General features: G+C 47.4%; 17 non-coding genes across 17 annotated transcripts; all 17 read right to left on the bottom strand.

The window, feature by feature from the left end:
• Positions 1 to 5: 5 nt before the first annotated feature.
• TRNAR-ACG (transfer RNA arginine (anticodon ACG)) lies at positions 6 to 78 on the bottom strand. Its single transcript has one exon. It is a non-coding gene; the product is annotated as a tRNA-Arg (tRNA).
• A 631-nt stretch (positions 79 to 709) lies between these two features.
• On the bottom strand, positions 710 to 781 carry TRNAH-GUG (transfer RNA histidin (anticodon GUG)). The gene has a single exon. It is a non-coding gene; the product is annotated as a tRNA-His (tRNA).
• Positions 782 to 1206: 425 nt separating this feature from the next.
• Positions 1207 to 1278, bottom strand: TRNAH-GUG (transfer RNA histidin (anticodon GUG)). Its single transcript has one exon. It is a non-coding gene; the product is annotated as a tRNA-His (tRNA).
• Positions 1279 to 2070: 792 nt separating this feature from the next.
• TRNAR-ACG (transfer RNA arginine (anticodon ACG)) lies at positions 2071 to 2143 on the bottom strand. Its single transcript has one exon. It is a non-coding gene; the product is annotated as a tRNA-Arg (tRNA).
• Positions 2144 to 2854: 711 nt separating this feature from the next.
• TRNAR-ACG (transfer RNA arginine (anticodon ACG)) lies at positions 2855 to 2927 on the bottom strand. Its single transcript has one exon. It is a non-coding gene; the product is annotated as a tRNA-Arg (tRNA).
• Positions 2928 to 3558: 631 nt separating this feature from the next.
• TRNAH-GUG (transfer RNA histidin (anticodon GUG)) lies at positions 3559 to 3630 on the bottom strand. Its single transcript has one exon. It is a non-coding gene; the product is annotated as a tRNA-His (tRNA).
• Positions 3631 to 4919: 1289 nt separating this feature from the next.
• TRNAR-ACG (transfer RNA arginine (anticodon ACG)) lies at positions 4920 to 4992 on the bottom strand. The gene has a single exon. It is a non-coding gene; the product is annotated as a tRNA-Arg (tRNA).
• A 711-nt stretch (positions 4993 to 5703) lies between these two features.
• On the bottom strand, positions 5704 to 5776 carry TRNAR-ACG (transfer RNA arginine (anticodon ACG)). Its single transcript has one exon. It is a non-coding gene; the product is annotated as a tRNA-Arg (tRNA).
• Positions 5777 to 6120: 344 nt separating this feature from the next.
• Positions 6121 to 6192, bottom strand: TRNAH-GUG (transfer RNA histidin (anticodon GUG)). Its single transcript has one exon. It is a non-coding gene; the product is annotated as a tRNA-His (tRNA).
• An 8-nt stretch (positions 6193 to 6200) lies between these two features.
• On the bottom strand, positions 6201 to 6273 carry TRNAR-ACG (transfer RNA arginine (anticodon ACG)). The gene has a single exon. It is a non-coding gene; the product is annotated as a tRNA-Arg (tRNA).
• A 1128-nt stretch (positions 6274 to 7401) lies between these two features.
• On the bottom strand, positions 7402 to 7473 carry TRNAH-GUG (transfer RNA histidin (anticodon GUG)). The gene has a single exon. It is a non-coding gene; the product is annotated as a tRNA-His (tRNA).
• Positions 7474 to 8265: 792 nt separating this feature from the next.
• On the bottom strand, positions 8266 to 8338 carry TRNAR-ACG (transfer RNA arginine (anticodon ACG)). Its single transcript has one exon. It is a non-coding gene; the product is annotated as a tRNA-Arg (tRNA).
• A 344-nt stretch (positions 8339 to 8682) lies between these two features.
• Positions 8683 to 8754, bottom strand: TRNAH-GUG (transfer RNA histidin (anticodon GUG)). Its single transcript has one exon. It is a non-coding gene; the product is annotated as a tRNA-His (tRNA).
• An 8-nt stretch (positions 8755 to 8762) lies between these two features.
• On the bottom strand, positions 8763 to 8835 carry TRNAR-ACG (transfer RNA arginine (anticodon ACG)). The gene has a single exon. It is a non-coding gene; the product is annotated as a tRNA-Arg (tRNA).
• Positions 8836 to 9466: 631 nt separating this feature from the next.
• Positions 9467 to 9538, bottom strand: TRNAH-GUG (transfer RNA histidin (anticodon GUG)). The gene has a single exon. It is a non-coding gene; the product is annotated as a tRNA-His (tRNA).
• A 425-nt stretch (positions 9539 to 9963) lies between these two features.
• On the bottom strand, positions 9964 to 10035 carry TRNAH-GUG (transfer RNA histidin (anticodon GUG)). Its single transcript has one exon. It is a non-coding gene; the product is annotated as a tRNA-His (tRNA).
• Positions 10036 to 10043: 8 nt separating this feature from the next.
• Positions 10044 to 10116, bottom strand: TRNAR-ACG (transfer RNA arginine (anticodon ACG)). Its single transcript has one exon. It is a non-coding gene; the product is annotated as a tRNA-Arg (tRNA).
• Positions 10117 to 19673: the final 9557 nt, after the last annotated feature.

The following is a 19673-nucleotide window of genomic DNA, read 5'->3' as shown; positions in this document are numbered from 1 at the left end:
ACTTCCGAGCCAGGTAGGAGTCGAACCTACAATCTTCTGATCCGTAGTCAGACGCGTTATCCATTGCGCCACTGGCCCTGCTGAAGCTGCGGCTGGTAACCCTGCCTCTCAGTTCTGAACCGCTGTAAGACCTGAAACAAGGTACCCTTGCCATAAGTGCCTTCCATTTCTTGGAAAGCAAATGGAAACCGGCCAGAGACTAGGTATATTCATACCATCTGGAATTCATGTGAGGTTTCTTTTTGTCTCACTACACTTTTTTACAACAGGCGGATCCACCACGTTTCAGATAGGAGCCATCCAAAGCAAAGGGAAGATAAAATCAGGCGGGAGATGAAATTTCTTGTCTACTTCCTGCAAATCCAAGAAGATTCTTCAACCTTGGGGAAGAGCAGTCGGTCACCTCTCAGAAGCCAACCTCTCAGCCTAGCTCCAAGGAGAGATAGGCTCAGGTCACCTCAATCAGACAATCTTTTCCCACTTGTGAATCGGAGCCTCCATAGCCGAGATGTGGCTGCTTTTGTCAATGTGTAAATGAGCTTTTTGGATCAACCATGGAGTTGCCGCTTAGCTCTTTGGAGCAAGAGCGAGGCCCTCGTTGACCAAACCCCACCAGGACCTTGGCAACAAACCCACAAGGGGAAAACACACCCTTTGAAACAGGCGGATATGCTGAGTTCCGGTGACAGACTCCCTTTAACAATGAAAATGCCGTGACCCGGATTCGAACCGGGGTTGCTGCGGCCACAACGCAGAGTACTAACCACTATACGATCACAGCAACACTGCCAAACCAGGTAGGAGTCAAACCTACAATCTTCTGATACGTAGTCAGACGCGTTATCCATTGCGCCACTGGCCTTGCCGAGTTAGCCTCTGCTAATCCTGCCCCACATTTCTTAAGCCCTGGAAAACGTGCAACAGGGTGAAATGGCCACAAGTGCCTTCCATTTCTTGCCAACCGAATGAGAACCAGCCAGAAACTAAACATCTTCATTTGATGATCCGGAACTTGTGTCAGGCTTCTATCTGTCTCACAACACATTTCTACAACAGGCGAAACCATGACTTTGCAGCCAGGGGCCATCGAAGGCAAGGAGAAGACGAAATCACGCTGGAGATGACATTTCTTGTCTATTTCCTGCAAATCCAAAAACTTTCTTCCACCTTGGGAAAGAACCGTTCAAAACGGAAGCAAAGAAAAGATGCCGTGACCCGGATTCGAACCGGGGTTGCTGCGGCCACAACGCAGAGTACTAACCACTATACGATCACGGCAACACACCTGAGCCAGGTACGAGTCGAATCTACAATCTTCTGATCCGTAGTCAGACGCGTTATCCATTGCGCCACTGGACCTGCTGAAGCCGTGGCTGGTAACCCTGCCTCTCAGTTCTGAACCGCTGTAAGACCTGAAACAAGGTACCCTTGCCATAAGTGCCTTCCATTTCTTGGAAAGCAAATGGAAACCGGCCAGAGACTAGGTATATTCATACCATCTGGACTTCATGTGGGGTTTCTTTTTGTCTCACTACACTTTTTTACAACAGGCGGATCCACCACGTTTCAGATAGGAGCCATCCAAAGCAAAGGGAAGATAAAATCAGGCGGAAGATGAAATTTCTTGTCTACTTCCTGCAAATCCAAGAAGATTCTTCAACCTTGGGGAAGAGCAGTCGGTCACCTCTCAGAAGCCAACCTCTCAGCCTAGCTCCAAGGAGAGATAGGCTCAGGTCACCTCAATCAGACAATCTTTTCCCACTTGTGAATCGGAGCCTCCATAGCCGAGGTGTGGCTGCTTTTGTCAATGTGTAAATGAGCTTTTTGGATCAACCATGGAGTTGCCGCTTAGCTCTTTGGAGCAAGAGCGAGGCCCTCGTTGACCAAATCCCACCAGGACCTTGGCAACAAACCCACAAGGGGAAAACACACCATTTGAAACAGGCGGATATGCTGAGTTCCGGTGACAGACTCCCTTTAACAAGGAAAATGCCGTGACCCGGATTTGAACCGGGGTTGCTGCGGCCACAATGCAGAGTACTAACCACTATACGATCACGGCAACACTCCCGAGCCAGGTAGGAGTCGAACCTACAATCTTCTGATCCGTAGTCAGACGCGTTATCCATTGCGCCACTGGCCCTGCTGAAGCCGCGGCTGGTAACCCTGCCTCTCAGTTCTGAACCGCTGTAAGACCTGAAACAAGGTACCCTTGCCATAAGTGCCTTCCATTTCTTGGAAAGCAAATGGAAACCGGCCAGAGACTAGGTATATTCATACCATCTGGAATTCATGTGAGGTTTCTTTTTGTCTCACTACACTTTTTTACAACAGGCGGATCCACCACGTTTCAGATAGGAGCCATCCAAAGCAAAGGGAAGATAAAATCAGGCGGGAGATGAAATTTCTTGTCTACTTCCTGCAAATCCAAGAAGATTCTTCAACCTTGGGGAAGAGCAGTCGGTCACCTCTCAGAAGCCAACCTCTCAGCCTAGCTCCAAGGAGAGATAGGCTCAGGTCACCTCAATCAGACAATCTTTTCCCACTTGTGAATCGGAGCCTCCATAGCCGAGGTGTGGCTGCTTTTGTCAATGTGTAAATGAGCTTTTTGGATCAACCATGGAGTTGCCGCTTAGCTCTTTGGAGCAAGAGCGAGGCCCTCGTTGACCAAATCCCACCAGGACCTTGGCAACAAACCCACAAGGGGAAAACACACCATTTGAAACAGGCGGATATGCTGAGTTCCGGTGACAGACTCCCTTTAACAAGGAAAATGCAGTGACCCGGGTTCGAACCGGGGTTGCTGCGGCCACAAAGCAGAGTACTAACCACTATACGATCACGGCAACACTCCCGAGCCAGGTAGGAGTCGAACCTACAATCTTCTGATCCGTAGTCAGACGCGTTATCCATTGCGCCACTGGCCCTGCTGAAGCCGCGGCTGGTAACCCTGCCTCTCAGTTCTGAACCGCTGTAAGACCTGAAACAAGGTACCCTTGCCATAAGTGCCTTCCATTTCTTGGAAAGCAAATGGAAACCGGCCAGAGACTAGGTATATTCATACCATCTGGAATTCATGTGAGGTTTCTTTTTGTCTCACTACACTTTTTTACAACAGGCGGATCCACCACGTTTCAGATAGGAGCCATCCAAAGCAAAGGGAAGATAAAATCAGGCGGGAGATGAAATTTCTTGTCTACTTCCTGCAAATCCAAGAAGATTCTTCAACCTTGGGGAAGAGCAGTCGGTCACCTCTCAGAAGCCAACCTCTCAGCCTAGCTCCAAGGAGAGATAGGCTCAGGTCACCTCAATCAGACAATCTTTTCCCACTTGTGAATCGGAGCCTCCATAGCCGAGATGTGGCTGCTTTTGTCAATGTGTAAATGAGCTTTTTGGATCAACCATGGAGTTGCCGCTTAGCTCTTTGGAGCAAGAGCGAGGCCCTCGTTGACCAAACCCCACCAGGACCTTGGCAACAAACCCACAAGGGGAAAACACACCCTTTGAAACAGGCGGATATGCTGAGTTCCGGTGACAGACTCCCTTTAACAATGAAAATGCCGTGACCCGGATTCGAACCGGGGTTGCTGCGGCCACAACGCAGAGTACTAACCACTATACGATCACAGCAACACTGCCAAACCAGGTAGGAGTCAAACCTACAATCTTCTGATACGTAGTCAGACGCGTTATCCATTGCGCCACTGGCCTTGCCGAGTTAGCCTCTGCTAATCCTGCCCCACATTTCTTAAGCCCTGGAAAACGTGCAACAGGGTGAAATGGCCACAAGTGCCTTCCATTTCTTGCCAACCGAATGAGAACCAGCCAGAAACTAAACATCTTCATTTGATGATCCGGAACTTGTGTCAGGCTTCTATCTGTCTCACAACACATTTCTACAACAGGCGAAACCATGACTTTGCAGCCAGGGGCCATCGAAGGCAAGGAGAAGACGAAATCACGCTGGAGATGACATTTCTTGTCTATTTCCTGCAAATCCAAAAACTTTCTTCCACCTTGGGAAAGAACCGTTCAAAACGGAAGCAAAGAAAAGATGCTGTGACCCGGATTCGAACCGGGGTTGCTGCGGCCACAACGCAGAGTACTAACCACTATACGATCACGGCAACACACCTGAGCCAGGTACGAGTCGAATCTACAATCTTCTGATCCGTAGTCAGACGCGTTATCCATTGCGCCACTGGCCCTGCTGAAGCCGTGGCTGGTAACCCTGCCTCTCAGTTCTGAACCGCTGTAAGACCTGAAACAAGGTACCCTTGCCATAAGTGCCTTCCATTTCTTGGAAAGCAAATGGAAACCGGCCAGAGACTAGGTATATTCATACCATCTGGACTTCATGTGGGGTTTCTTTTTGTCTCACTACACTTTTTTACAACAGGCGGATCCACCACGTTTCAGATAGGAGCCATCCAAAGCAAAGGGAAGATAAAATCAGGCGGAAGATGAAATTTCTTGTCTACTTCCTGCAAATCCAAGAAGATTCTTCAACCTTGGGGAAGAGCAGTCGGTCACCTCTCAGAAGCCAACCTCTCAGCCTAGCTCCAAGGAGAGATAGGCTCAGGTCACCTCAATCAGACAATCTTTTCCCACTTGTGAATCGGAGCCTCCATAGCCGAGGTGTGGCTGCTTTTGTCAATGTGTAAATGAGCTTTTTGGATCAACCATGGAGTTGCCGCTTAGCTCTTTGGAGCAAGAGCGAGGCCCTCGTTGACCAAATCCCACCAGGACCTTGGCAACAAACCCACAAGGGGAAAACACACCATTTGAAACAGGCGGATATGCTGAGTTCCGGTGACAGACTCCCTTTAACAAGGAAAATGCCGTGACCCGGATTTGAACCGGGGTTGCTGCGGCCACAATGCAGAGTACTAACCACTATACGATCACGGCAACACTCCCGAGCCAGGTAGGAGTCGAACCTACAATCTTCTGATCCGTAGTCAGACGCGTTATCCATTGCGCCACTGGCCCTGCTGAAGCTGCGGCTGGTAACCCTGCCTCTCAGTTCTGAACCGCTGTAAGACCTGAAACAAGGTACCCTTGCCATAAGTGCCTTCCATTTCTTGGAAAGCAAATGGAAACCGGCCAGAGTCTAGGTATATTCATACCATCTGGAATTCATGTGAGGTTTCTTTTTGTCTCACTACACTTTTTTACAACAGGCGGATCCACCACGTTTCAGATAGGAGCCATCCAAAGCAAAGGGAAGATAAAATCAGGCGGGAGATGAAATTTCTTGTCTACTTCCTGCAAATCCAAGAAGATTCTTCAACCTTGGGGAAGAGCAGTCGGTCACCTCTCAGAAGCCAACCTCTCAGCCTAGCTCCAAGGAGAGATAGGCTCAGGTCACCTCAATCAGACAATCTTTTCCCACTTGTGAATCGGAGCCTCCATAGCCGAGTTGTGGCTGCTTTTGTCAATGTGTAAATGAGCTTTTTGGATCAACCATGGAGTTGCCGCTTAGCTCTTTGGAGCAAGAGCGAGGCCCTCGTTGACCAAACCCCACCAGGACCTTGGCAACAAACCCACAAGGGGAAAACACACCCTTTGAAACAGGCGGATATGGTGAGTTCCGGTGACAGACTCCCTTTAACAATGAAAATGCCGTGACCCGGATTCGAACCGGGGTTGCTGCGGCGACAACGCAGAGTACTAACCACTATACGATCACGGCAACACTGCCAAACCAGGTAGGAGTTGAACCTACAATCTTCTGATCCGTAGTCAGACGCGTTATCCATTGCGCCACTGGCCTTGCCGAGTTAGCCTCCGCTAATCCTGCCCCACATTTCTTAAGCCCTGGAAAACGTGCAACAGGGTGAAATGGCCACAAGTGCCTTCCATTTCTTGCCAACCGAATGAGAACCAGCCAGAAACTAAACATCTTCATTTGATGATCCGGAACTCGTGTCAGGCTTCTATCTGTCTCACAACACATTTTTACAACAGGCGAAACCATGACTTTGCAGCCAGGGGCCATCGAAGGCAAGGAGAAGACGAAATCACGCTGGAGATGACATTTCTTGTCTATTTCCTGCAAATCCAAAAACTTTCTTCCACCTTGGGAAAGAACCGTTCAAAACGGAAGCAAAGAAAAGATGCCGTGACCCGGATTCGAACCGGGGTTGCTGCGGCCACAACGCAGAGTACTAACCACTATACGATCACGGCAACACTTCCGAGCCAGGTAGGAGTCGAACCTACAATCTTCTGATCCGTAGTCAGACGCGTTATCCATTGCGCCACTGGCCCTGCTGAAGCTACGGCTGGTAACCCTGCCTCTCAGTTCTGAACCGCTGTAAGACCTGAAACAAGGTACCCTTGCCATAAGTGCCTTCCATTTCTTGGAAAGCAAATGGAAACCGGCCAGAGTCTAGGTATATTCATACCATCTGGAATTCATGTGAGGTTTCTTTTTGTCTCACTACACTTTTTTACAACAGGCGGATCCACCACGTTTCAGATAGGAGCCATCCAAAGCAAAGGGAAGATAAAATCAGGCGGGAGATGAAATTTCTTGTCTACTTCCTGCAAATCCAAGAAGATTCTTCAACCTTGGGGAAGAGCAGTCGGTCACCTCTCAGAAGCCAACCTCTCAGCCTAGCTCCAAGGAGAGATAGGCTCAGGTCACCTCAATCAGACAATCTTTTCCCACTTGTGAATCGGAGCCTCCATAGCCGAGTTGTGGCTGCTTTTGTCAATGTGTAAATGAGCTTTTTGGATCAACCATGGAGTTGCCGCTTAGCTCTTTGGAGCAAGAGCGAGGCCCTCGTTGACCAAATCCCACCAGGACCTTGGCAACAAACCCACAAGGGGAAAACACACCATTTGAAACAGGCGGATATGCTGAGTTCCGGTGACAGACTCCCTTTAACAAGGAAAATGCCGTGACCCGGATTCGAACCGGGGTTGCTGCGGCCACAAAGCAGAGTACTAACCACTATACGATCACGGCAACACTGCCAAACCAGGTAGGAGTCAAACCTATAATCTTCTGATACGTAGTCAGACGCGTTATCCATTGCGCCACTGGCCTTGCCGAGTTAGCCTCCGCTAATCCTGCCCCACATTTCTTAAGCCCTGGAAAACGTGCAACAGGGTGAAATGGCCACAAGTGCCTTCCATTTCTTGCCAACCGAATGAGAACCAGCCAGAAACTAAACATCTTCATTTGATGATCCGGAACTTGTGTCAGGCTTCTATCTGTCTCACAACACATTTCTACAACAGGCGAAACCATGACTTTGCAGCCAGGGGCCATCGAAGGCAAGGAGAAGACGAAATCACGCTGGAGATGACATTTCTTGTCTATTTCCTGCAAATCCAAAAACTTTCTTCCACCTTGGGAAAGAACCGTTCAAAACGGAAGCAAAGAAAAGATGCCGTGACCCGGATTCGAACCGGGGTTGCTGCGGCCACAACGCAGAGTACTAACCACTATACGATCACGGCAACACACCTGAGCCAGGTACGAGTCGAATCTACAATCTTCTGATCCGTAGTCAGACGCGTTATCCATTGCGCCACTGGCCCTGCTGAAGCCGTGGCTGGTAACCCTGCCTCTCAGTTCTGAACCGCTGTAAGACCTGAAACAAGGTACCCTTGCCATAAGTGCCTTCCATTTCTTGGAAAGCAAATGGAAACCGGCCAGAGACTAGGTATATTCATACCATCTGGACTTCATGTGGGGTTTCTTTTTGTCTCACTACACTTTTTTACAACAGGCGGATCCACCACGTTTCAGATAGGAGCCATCCAAAGCAAAGGGAAGATAAAATCAGGCGGGAGATGAAATTTCTTGTCTACTTCCTGCAAATCCAAGAAGATTCTTCAACCTTGGGGAAGAGCAGTCGGTCACCTCTCAGAAGCCAACCTCTCAGCCTAGCTCCAAGGAGAGATAGGCTCAGGTCACCTCAATCAGACAATCTTTTCCCACTTGTGAATCGGAGCCTCCATAGCCGAGATGTGGCTGCTTTTGTCAATGTGTAAATGAGCTTTTTGGATCAACCATGGAGTTGCCGCTTAGCTCTTTGGAGCAAGAGCGAGGCCCTCGTTGACCAAACCCCACCAGGACCTTGGCAACAAACCCACAAGGGGAAAACACACCCTTTGAAACAGGCAGATATGCTGAGTTCCGGTGACAGACTACATTTAACAATGAATTTGCCATGACCCGGATTCAAACCGTGGTAGCTGCAGCCACAACGCAGAGTACTAACCACTATACGATCACGGCAACGCTGCCGAGCCAGGTAGGAGTTGAACCTACAATCTTCCGATCCGTAGTCAGACGCGTTATCCATTGCGCCACTGGCCCTGCCGAGTCAGCCTCCGCTAATCCTGCCCCACATTTCTTAAGCCCTGGAAAACATGCAACAGGGTGAAATGGCCACAAGTGCCTTCCATTTCTTGCCAACCGAATGAGAACCAGCCACAAACTAAACATCTTCATACGATGATCCGGAACTCGTGTCAGTCTTCTATCTGTCTCACAACACATTTTTACAACAGGCGAAACCATGACTTTGCAGCCAGGGGCCATCGAAGGCAAGGAAAAGACGAAATCACGCTGGAGATGACATTTCTTGTCTATTTCCTGCAAATCCAAAAACTTTCTTCCACCTTGGGAAAGAACCGTTCAAAACGGAAGCAAAGAAAAGATGCCGTGACCCGGATTCGAACCGGGGTTGCTGCGGCCACAACGCAGAGTACTAACCACTATACGATCACGGCAACACTTCCGAGCCAGGTAGGAGTCGAACCTACAATCATCTGATCCGTAGTCAGACGCGTTATCCATTGCGCCACTGGCCCTGCTGAAGCTGCGGCTGGTAACCCTGCCTCTCAGTTCTGAACCGCTGTAAGACCTGAAACAAGGTACCCTTGCCATAAGTGCCTTCCATTTCTTGGAAAGCAAATGGAAACCGGCCAGAGTCTAGGTATATTCATACCATCTGGAATTCATGTGAGGTTTCTTTTTGTCTCACTACACTTTTTTACAACAGGCGGATCCACCACGTTTCAGATAGGAGCCATCCAAAGCAAAGGGAAGATAAAATCAGGCGGGAGATGAAATTTCTTGTCTACTTCCTGCAAATCCAAGAAGATTCTTCAACCTTGGGGAAGAGCAGTCGGTCACCTCTCAGAAGCCAACCTCTCAGCCTAGCTCCAAGGAGAGATAGGCTCAGGTCACCTCAATCAGACAATCTTTTCCCACTTGTGAATCGGAGCCTCCATAGCCGAGTTGTGGCTGCTTTTGTCAATGTGTAAATGAGCTTTTTGGATCAACCATGGAGTTGCCGCTTAGCTCTTTGGAGCAAGAGCGAGGCCCTCGTTGACCAAACCCCACCAGGACCTTGGCAACAAACCCACAAGGGGAAAACACACCCTTTGAAACAGGCGGATATGCTGAGTTCCGGTGACAGACTCCCTTTAACAATGAAAATGCCGTGACCCGGATTCGAACCGGGGTTGCTGCGGCCACAACGCAGAGTACTAACCACTATACGATCACGGCAACACTGCCAAACCAGGTAGGAGTCGAACCTACAATCTTCTGATCCGTAGTCTGACGCGTTATCCATTGCGCCACTGGCCTTGCTGAGTTAGCCTCCGCTAATCCTGCCCCACATTTCTTAAGCCCTGGAAAACGTGCAACAGGGTGAAATGGCCACAAGTGCCTTCCATTTCTTGCCAACCGAATGAGAACCAGCCAGAAACTAAACATCTTCATTTGATGATCCGGAACTCGTGTCAGGCTTCTATCTGTCTCACAACACATTTTTACAACAGGCGAAACCATGACTTTGCAGCCAGGGGCCATCGAAGGCAAGGAGAAGACGAAATCACGCTGGAGATGACATTTCTTGTCTATTTCCTGCAAATCCAAAAACTTTCTTCCACCTTGGGAAAGAACCGTTCAAAACGGAAGCAAAGAAAAGATGCCGTGACCCGGATTCGAACCGGGGTTGCTGCAGCCACAACGCAGAGTACTAACCACTATACGATCACGGCAACACTTCCGAGCCAGGTAGGAGTCGAACCTACAATCTTCTGATCCGTAGTCAGACGCGTTATCCATTGCGCCACTGGCCCTGCTGAAGCCGTGGTTGGTAACCCTGCCTCTCAGGTCTGAACCGCTGTAAGACCTGAAACAAGGTACCCTTGCCATAAGTGCCTTCCATTTCTTGGAAAGCAAATGGAAACCGGCCAGAGTCTAGGTATATTCATACCATCTGGAATTCATGTGAGGTTTCTTTTTGTCTCACTACACTTTTTTACAACAGGCGGATCCACCACGTTTCAGATAGGAGCCATCCAAAGCAAAGGGAAGATAAAATCAGGCGGGAGATGAAATTTCTTGTCTACTTCCTGCAAATCCAAGAAGATTCTTCAACCTTGGGGAAGAGCAGTCGGTCACCTCTCAGAAGCCAACCTCTCAGCCTAGCTCCAAGGAGAGATAGGCTCAGGTCACCTCAATCAGACAATCTTTTCCCACTTGTGAATCGGAGTGATAAGGAAATCAATATGAAATCCATATATGTTAAGGTATATTCATCTGCCCTGTCCCTTTAAGCTAGAAATATAAGTTTCCTTCTTGAAATACTAAAATCTCTAACTTGTTGTTTTCTAAAGTTTTCCATGACCCATGGACCCATTTAGCTGAATCAGAGTAATAAAGTGACTGGAATAAAATTGATAAGCGGGTGATTAGATATGATTAGGAGTAAATACTGCTGGGAGATGGGAAAAATATAACATTGAATAAACCTTGATATAACACACGGTTGGGTGACTAATATACGCCGGATCAACCATATTCAGTAGGAACAGTAGTCAGAATATTCATTTCTATGATAGGGAAATGAATATGCATTTATACATATACTTTATACTTGCTTTCCAATGACTTAAGCTGGGTCAGCTTGACCCATCGTCCATAATAAAGTGGACTATGTGCAGACATATTGCTGCACCCTATAATAAACCAGATCATAATAAAGTCATAAACTTCTATTAATACAGTTCAGATAAAATTACCTGCAGCAAGTCATTGGGACTTTGCCTTGTAACATGATGATTTCAGCTAAATTATTTCATGTGGTGTGATGGGAATTTACCTATTTCCAGAATTGTCATTGGATATTAAAATTGCTTATTCAGATGTACGCCCACTTCTGTGGGTATAAGAAGAGATGATTTGTTCAATAAAGTATGCTTTTGCTCAGATTCAACTTGTTTCTGTGTCATTGCATCACTGACGCTCCGGAGTGCGACGTAATTTGGAATCCACCCAATATACCTATTAGTCTGACTTAAGGACTTCCTTATCAAGTGGCGCCCAACGTGGGGCCAAGATAACGCAGAAGGACGCCAGTACCTGCAGATCCGGCACCGCAGACAGCAGACAGGAGGAACCACAGACGTCTAAAACACCGGTGTATAAACGGTAAGAACGATTCGATTCTTACGACCTTTGACCTCTGTGCTTCCGCTGTCCTCTGTTAACTTCCGGGTCTGGAGGGTACGTTATAGACTGTCTTTTTTGCATATCTGGTCCATTTTTGTGGCAAAGAACTGTAGTATATCATTCATGATTCTGGAGAGTATATTGGGTTGGATATTTCTATGCTGCTATTATTGTTGTATGTGAAGTGAGTGGTGTGTGATTGTGTGTGATTCTACTTAGAGGGTATGGAATGGTCTGTTGGGGTCTGCCGTAAAGACTAACTCTTCCTGCGATCAGACTGGCGTGTCCGGTGGATCAGGGAGGAGCGCCCCTGACGGTTGGCCTTGCATACCAGATACCTCCTCTGGGAGACTGTTACAGTGTACAAACAAAAGTCTGGTTTTTGTCTGTCTGCAAGATTGGTGATCCAGGACACGCAGTAGAACTATCTCACGTGATTTCAGGAGAATTTGAAAGGGTTTGGGTCATTCTTATTTGTTTAGCATTAGTTTGCTTCACCCTCTGGTTGATCTATAGAATCTATTGTTATGCGAAAGGTAGCCTGATATCTGTACCGTATCTAACTCCCCTGGCGGTGATCAGCGACTGGAAGGTGACTGAAATTTAGGAAGTCACGATTTTGGCCAAAGGGGTCGCTGAACTGTTCTCGGGCCCAGCAAGCACTTTGTGAGCTACTGGGTGGGAGAAAAGGCCTGGAGTGGGAGTTGGATCAGGAGGGTACAGTATCTGTGGCATCCTATTGAGTACGGTAGTAGTATACAGTACTGGGAGACATAGAGGTTTACATTTCGACCAGAGGTGGGCATAGGGGAAATTGCAAACATGGGAAATGTACCTAGCCAGCAGGAACCTGAAGGGGTTAAGGCTTGTGAGATAGTGATAAAAAGGAAAGGAAAGTTGGCAGTGAAGGATTCACGTAAGTTGTTGGAAGGATTAGGAATGGTTAATGATCCACTGGATGACTCACTTTGGCAGTCTGCCCTGGTGACCAGTGCAGGTTGGATCACTGACAATAAATTGGTAAGACAGGCAAGAGCATGGTCTGAGGTGGCCCGTGATATGAAGAAGGAGGGGGACTGGATTAAGGAAGAGACCCCAAATGGGATTAGATACAGGAAGAAAGAGAAAATTCCTCCACCATATCAACCCCATCTCATGGCTACAGTTGTAACTGAGCCAGGAGTGTGGACTTGTGTGTGTGGACAGCAAAATCCAGACTGGCGGGAACAATGTGCGGCTTGTGGGAGACCAAAGCCACACAGAGTCACGGGATTGTATCCTGTGGTGTACTCCCAGACTAGGCCAGCTGAACCCCAGATGAAACCCGAAGATAGTGATACTTTAATTACCTTGGATGAAGGTTCCTTTCCTTCCACTTTCCAGACAGGAGGGGCAACAGGGGCTCCTAGTGGGGGTTCCTCTACTCCCAGATTCCCAGCAACACCTGGAGCCACCATATCCCAATACAGACCATGGTCCCCAAATGACCACATGGCGCTATTAAAAGATGCGCCAGATCCGCATGAACTTCCGATGGCTTATTATAGATGGATGGCAGGGTTAAATGACACCTACAACTGTACGTGGACAGATCTAGAAGGGGTCCTGAGGGGGAAAATTGGGGAAGCTAGGATGCAGTCTGTAATGGATACAATAACAAAAGTAGGCAGGTCCTATTATTCAGCTATGCAGCTAGGGAATCAGTATGTGCGCACTGTAGAGTCAGGAATCCATTTCTTAAAGGGGCTGCAGGCATGGTGCCAGGAAAAGGTAAGAGAATCCACTCTCTCCCTTTTAGATGTGACTCAGGGACCAAAAGATACAGTTGACCAATTTTGGGGTAATCTAAAACTGAGATACATGGATTTGGGTTATGAGGAGATGGGGGACGTGGGGAGTAAGTTGTTTCATGGGGCATTCATGACGGGACTTAAGCCACAACTCAGACAGAAGGTTCAGACAGCAAGACCTGATTGGAGGACTTGTACAATTGAGGACTTGGTGCGTGTTGCAAAAGGGGTGGAGTTAGACCAAAAGGCAAAACCCATACAGATACAATATGTTGCTAGAAACCCTGAAAACCCCAAGCTAGCTCGCCAAGAAAAGAGGAAATGTTACAATTGTGGGAGAATAGGACATCTGCGGGTTCATTGCAAAGAGCCAAGGAGACAGGATGGTCAGGAAAAGACGGAACGACCACCTCCCCAAGACTCACAATAGGAAATAGGCAACCCTGTAGGGATCTACCCTTTGATGGTATCTTCACAGCAAGGTCCCCAAGGGGTGGTTCCAGTACGCCTCCCTGACGGTAACAAAATTGACTTCTTATTAGACACAGGGGCTGCCAAAAGTGTGATTAAGGGGAGACATATTAATCCTTTAGACATGTCAGATGACACTCAGTACACCCAAGGGTTTGAAGGGTTAATTCAAGAATGCCAACTGACAAAACCTTTGACGCTCCAACTGGCTGATCATACATGTGTAACTAGACTACTAGTTAGTGACAGGACCCCTGTTAATCTGCTGGGGTCAGATATACTGAAAGCAATCGAAGCACATATAATGTATATGCCTGATGGAACAGTTAAATTGACAGCTGGGATTCCAGAGTCCGATTTGTGCAAAATACTGGCATGTTTGCAAATATCTGATTCTACTTCTTCTTCAATTGATCCAGCATTGGCCCAAGTCCCAGACATACTGTGGGCAAAGTCCAAAACAGACGTTGGGTGTATGCCAGTTCCTCCAGCGATGATACACCTTAAACCAGGTGCCCAGCCCCCTCGTGTTAAGCAATATCCACTCAGTACAGCGCAGGAGGAAGCCATTGGGAAGAATGTCACAGCTTTGGTGGCTGCAAAGGCACTGAAGCCCACCAAATCAGTGGCCAACACTCCTTTGTTTCCTATTAAAAAGAAAGGCAAAAAAGGAGAACCAGTTACTTACAGGATGGTGCATGACTTAAGGGCAGTGAATGCAGTCACTGAAATGCTTACACCTGTGGTACCCAATCCACACACCATCCTGGCACAAATCCCGGTAACAGCAAATTATTTTTCACTCATAGACATTGCAAATGCCTATTTTTCAGTAAAAATTGACCCCAAATGTCAATATTTGTTTGCTTTCACCTTCAAAGGTCAGCAGTATACATGGACCGTACTGCCACAAGGGGCCCACAACTCTCCAACCTTGTATACTGCTGCCCTTCAGTTTGTCTTGCAGGACTGGATCATCTCGCATGCTGAGGTTGTCCTACTACAGTATGTGGATGATCTACTCCTCTGTGCCCCAACTAGAGATGTGTGCTGTGAAGCCACTGTCTCTTTACTCATACACCTTGCTGAGAAAGGGTGTAAAGTGTCCAAGGAGAAGCTGCAGTTTTGTCAACTGAAAGTTGTGTTTCTGGGTCACTGCATATCAGCTGGAGCACGCCATCTGACTGAGGACAGGAAAAAGGCAATTGAATCCCTAAACCCACCTACAGGGATTCAACAACTCCGAACCTTTTTGGGGTTGGTGTCCTACTGCAGGCCTTGGATCCGCTCTGCGTCCATGCTCATGCAACCATTGTATGACTGCTTGGGCACACAGCCTTTCCAACTGACTCAAGAAGCCTTGGATAGCTTCTACTCACTCAGACTGGCTATTGTCTCCGCACCAGCTCTAGGCACCCCAGATTACACAAAACTGTTTCTTCTGTATTGCACAGAGATGAAAGGACATGCTACAGGAGTTCTAGCTCAAAAACATGGTCAACAAAACAGGCCTGTGGCATACTATTCAGCCAGATTAGACGCAGTGGCTAGAGGTGCCCCATCATGTGTCCGGGCAGTGGCAGCTGTCTCTCTCCTGCTCCACAAAGCATCAGAAATAGCTCTGGACTATCCAATCACAGTGTATACTCCCCATGACTTGCACAGCATCCTCTCCCAGGTAAAAGCTAAGCACATCTCGGTGGCCAGACAAATTAGGCTTCAATGTACATTGCTAATGCCACCGAATGTGACCCTAAAAAGATGTACAACTTTGAATCCAGCTACTTTGATTCCCATTGACGAGCTGGATCAAAAGGGGGGAGGGGAAGGGGGAGGGGGTGGGGACCAGCAGGAAAAGCCATTGTGTCTCCAGAGCATGACAAATGAGGAAATACTGGGTAAACATGACTGCGTGGCACTCATGGCCCAGGAAACAGCAGGATTCTCTCATGTGTTTGATGTACCTCTCCCTAATCCAGATGTTGAGTTTTTTGTAGATGGTTCGAGGAGCATTGGCGAAGATGGACGGTTCTGTACTGGGTATGCAGTGGTCACACAACACGAGGTAGTAAAAGCAGAACCACTCCCTCCTCATATGTCTGCACAAGAGGCGGAGCTGGTGGCACTCATTGAATCGCTTAGAGGGTCTGAAGGTAAACGTTGCAACATATACACTGACTCCAGGTATGCTTTTGGGGTGACACATGACTATGGTCCCATATGGCGGGCAAGGGATTTCCTTACATCAGCTGGTACCCCTATCAAACATGGGAATCTTGTTAAACAATTAATGGAGGCCTTGATGCTTCCAACAGAAGTAGCCATAGTGAAGGTAAAGGGGCACGCCAAGCTTGACACCAGGGAGGCACAGGGCAACCACAAGGCAGATAAAACAGCAAAGGAGGCAGCAAGGAAACCAAGAAAGGAGGAGGCCCCAGGAACACCTCCGCTGATTATGGTGAGTACTGGGTGTAACCAGCTGGATCTTGGCATCCTAAAAACTCTAACTCAGCAATCTGCTGAGGAGGAGAAAAGGAGCTGGACGAAGGCTGGAGCTCAGGAACACGAAGGTCTGTGGAAGGTGGGACTGCGGGTGTGCCTGCCAAGATCCTTGTACCCCATGATGGCCCAAGCTGCTCACGGTCCGACTCATCTGTCTAAAAATGCCATGTGCGCTGTGGTAGATAAGCAATGGTTTGCTCCTGGCTTTACAATGGCTGCTGCTAGATACACACAAGCATGCCTTACCTGTGCACAACACAACCCAGGTCATGTAGTTAAAGTGCCTCAGAAACACACACCAAGGCCCCTCTACCCATTTCAACGACTGCAGATTGACTTCATACAACTACCAAAGGTGGGCGTGTATGAATATGTCCTTGTATGTGTGGACGTCTTTTCAGGTTGGCCTGAATGTTTCGCAATATGTAACGCGACGGCTCGTGCCACCGCTAAAAAACTGATGTCAGAAGTTTTTTGCAGGTTTGGAATACCTGAGGTCATTGAGTCTGACAGAGGTACTCATTTCACAGGAGAAGTAATGCAACACGCAATGCAAATGCTGGGAGTCACACAGGCTTTTCATACACCTTACCATCCCCAGGCTAGTGGGAAAGTAGAGAGGCTAAATGGTACCCTGAAATTGAAAATTCAGAAAGCAAGTGAAGAGTTAGGGAAGCCCTGGACAGAGTGCTTGCCTTTGGCTCTATTCTCTGTTAGGTATACGCCCAATCAGAAAACAAAACTGTCCCCTTATGAGATTCTGTTTGGATCAGCACCTAGGCTGGGCCTGTATTTTCCACAAACTCTACAATTGCAATGTGATAGCCTCACTGGCTATGTCCAGAGTCTCCAAAAGAAACTCTCAAAGGTGCATAAACAAGTCTATGATTCCATTCCAGATCCAGAGAGCCGAGAAGGGACTCATTCCCTCCAACCAGGAGACTGGGTGGTGGTAAAAATGCATACCAGGAAACCGCTAGAGCCAAGATTTGATGGTCCATTCCAGGTTCTCCTGACTACGGCAACCTCGGTGAAATTAGAAGGAAAACCCAATTGGATCCATGCCAGCCATTGCAAGGCTGTGGAGGGGAAAAATGATTCTACCTCTGGTAATATTGGTAATATCCCTCCAACACCAGGCCAGAAGTTGGATGTCCTACAGGTCTGATGATGAACTGGCAGTTCTGTGGTACAATGCCACAGCACCCTTTGTAACGTTTAAATTTGACTTTTGTAGAGTTGTGGATTGCCAGTGGGATAATGAACCGTATCGAGAATTCAGTGGTAACTCAGTGATAAGGGGAAAAGCAGCTGTTGTATACATCTGTGTGACCAGACAGGGGAATGAAAATTGTAATTCTTGGTCAGACGCAGCATGGAATACGGGGAACCCATGGGGATATAGTCCATACGAAGCCAGGGAACGGGTTAGCAAGTCAGGGAGGCCACTCCTTAAAAGGATGTCCGTCTTAAAAACAACTCCCAGAATAGACTGTGAGCCAAGCACTCTAGTATGGGTACGGACATGTAATCCCGTTGTTATAACCATTCATGAGCCATCACTTGGGGATGAGGGCCTTTACGTCTTGGGACTATATTTCCCAGGTCGCAACGTCCAACAAGGAAATTTTTGGTTACGGCCTATTCCAGAACCTAATCTCCCTGTAAGAGATACTGGGGAAACTTCATTGGTTACTCTACAACCGGAACTAGTTAGTGAAAAGGACACCAGTTATGAGGAGAAAATAGCTATAGAAACTGGGTACACTGAGAGGAATGAGTGGCTCAATTGGATGAGATACACAGCACAGCAAAACAGTAAAGTTGATTGTATTGCCTGTGCCACTGCTAGGCCCAGTCTGGGAACTATTCCATTTAGGTTCTCAGGAAAAGAGCATGAGGATTTGAAATGCTTAGTAGCCCTGTATAATGTGTCATATGAGCCTACAGCAGATGACCCATGTCATGCCTTATCTCAACGGTATCCTCCGGTAAAAGTAGATCAGTTGCCCCCTAGAGTAGCCACATATCCGGGGAATTACACTTGTTTCAAAAGGATAGCAGGTGGGAGGGTCCTGGAAAACCTAACTTCAGAATTCTGCAAACAGGAAATCCTTGTGAATGAAGACAAGGATGGGTATAAGGCAGGATGGTTCCAGAACCAGAGTGTGGCCCGGACTGATATATGGTGGTTATGTGGGGACATGAAACTAAGACCCAGGTTACCCATAAGCTGGAGTGGGAGCTGCACCCTAATACAGGTACTCATGCCCTTTCAGATAGTTTCTGCAGAGGGAATGAGCACGCCCCAGACTCTCAGTTTACTGACAACAAGACGGAGTGGTCCTACCAGACACAGGGAAAAGAGGGAAACCCCGAGTGGATCCTTTGACTCCAGGGTCTACATAGATGACATTGGGGTCCCAAGGGGAGTGCCAGATGAATTCAAAGCAAGAAATCAGATAGCCGCTGGGTTTGAATCATTGTTGTTCTGGTGGGTTACAGTAAATAAAAATGTAGATTGGATAAATTACATTTACTATAATCAACAGAGATTTATAAATTACACTAGGGATGCAATCAAGGGAATTGCTGAGCAATTGGGGCCTACTTCTTTAATGGCATGGCAAAACAGGTTGGCTTTGGATATGATTCTAGCTGAAAAGGGGGGCGTGTGTAAAATGTTTGGCACTTACTGTTGTACTTTTATCCCAAATAATACAGCCCCAGATGGAAGTGTCACCAGGGCTCTAGAGGGGCTTACATCCTTATCCGAAGAGATGGCCGATAACGCTGGTGTCACCAACCCCTTCACTGATTGGTTACAAACTTGGTTCGGGAAATGGAGTGTCCTTGCATCAAACTTCCTCATCGCCTTTGCCGTTGCAGCAGCAATTCTGGTCGTCTGTGGATGCTGTTTGGTTCCATGCCTCCGAGGACTTTTGCAAAAACTGATTGACACTGCTATTTCTAGAACTGCATACATTGATTTAAGGCCTCATCAGGATGATTATCTTAATTTGATATAAGATTGAGGAAAAGATATGACCCTTTCTATACTCTCAGGGAATTCGGGGTATCCCGACAATAGTGTCTGGCTATTGAAGTACTTGAGGATAGAGGGGGAAGACTCATATCTGTTCTCAAAAGGGGGGATTGATAAGGAAATCAATATGAAATCCATATATGTTAAGGTATATTCATCTGCCCTGTCCCTTTAAGCTAGAAATATAAGTTTCCTTCTTGAAATACTAAAATCTCTAACTTGTTGTTTTCTAAAGTTTTCCATGACCCATGGACCCATTTAGCTGAATCAGAGTAATAAAGTGACTGGAATAAAATTGATAAGCGGGTGATTAGATATGAGATGCTGGGAGATGGGAAAAATATAACATTGAATAAACCTTGATATAACACAC

This window comes from Leptodactylus fuscus, chromosome 5 (assembly GCF_031893055.1).
Source record: "Leptodactylus fuscus isolate aLepFus1 chromosome 5, aLepFus1.hap2, whole genome shotgun sequence".
NCBI lineage: Eukaryota > Metazoa > Chordata > Amphibia > Anura > Leptodactylidae > Leptodactylus > Leptodactylus fuscus.
Note: the sequence above shows the minus strand (reverse complement) of the source record. Positions and strands in the feature narration are given on the sequence as shown.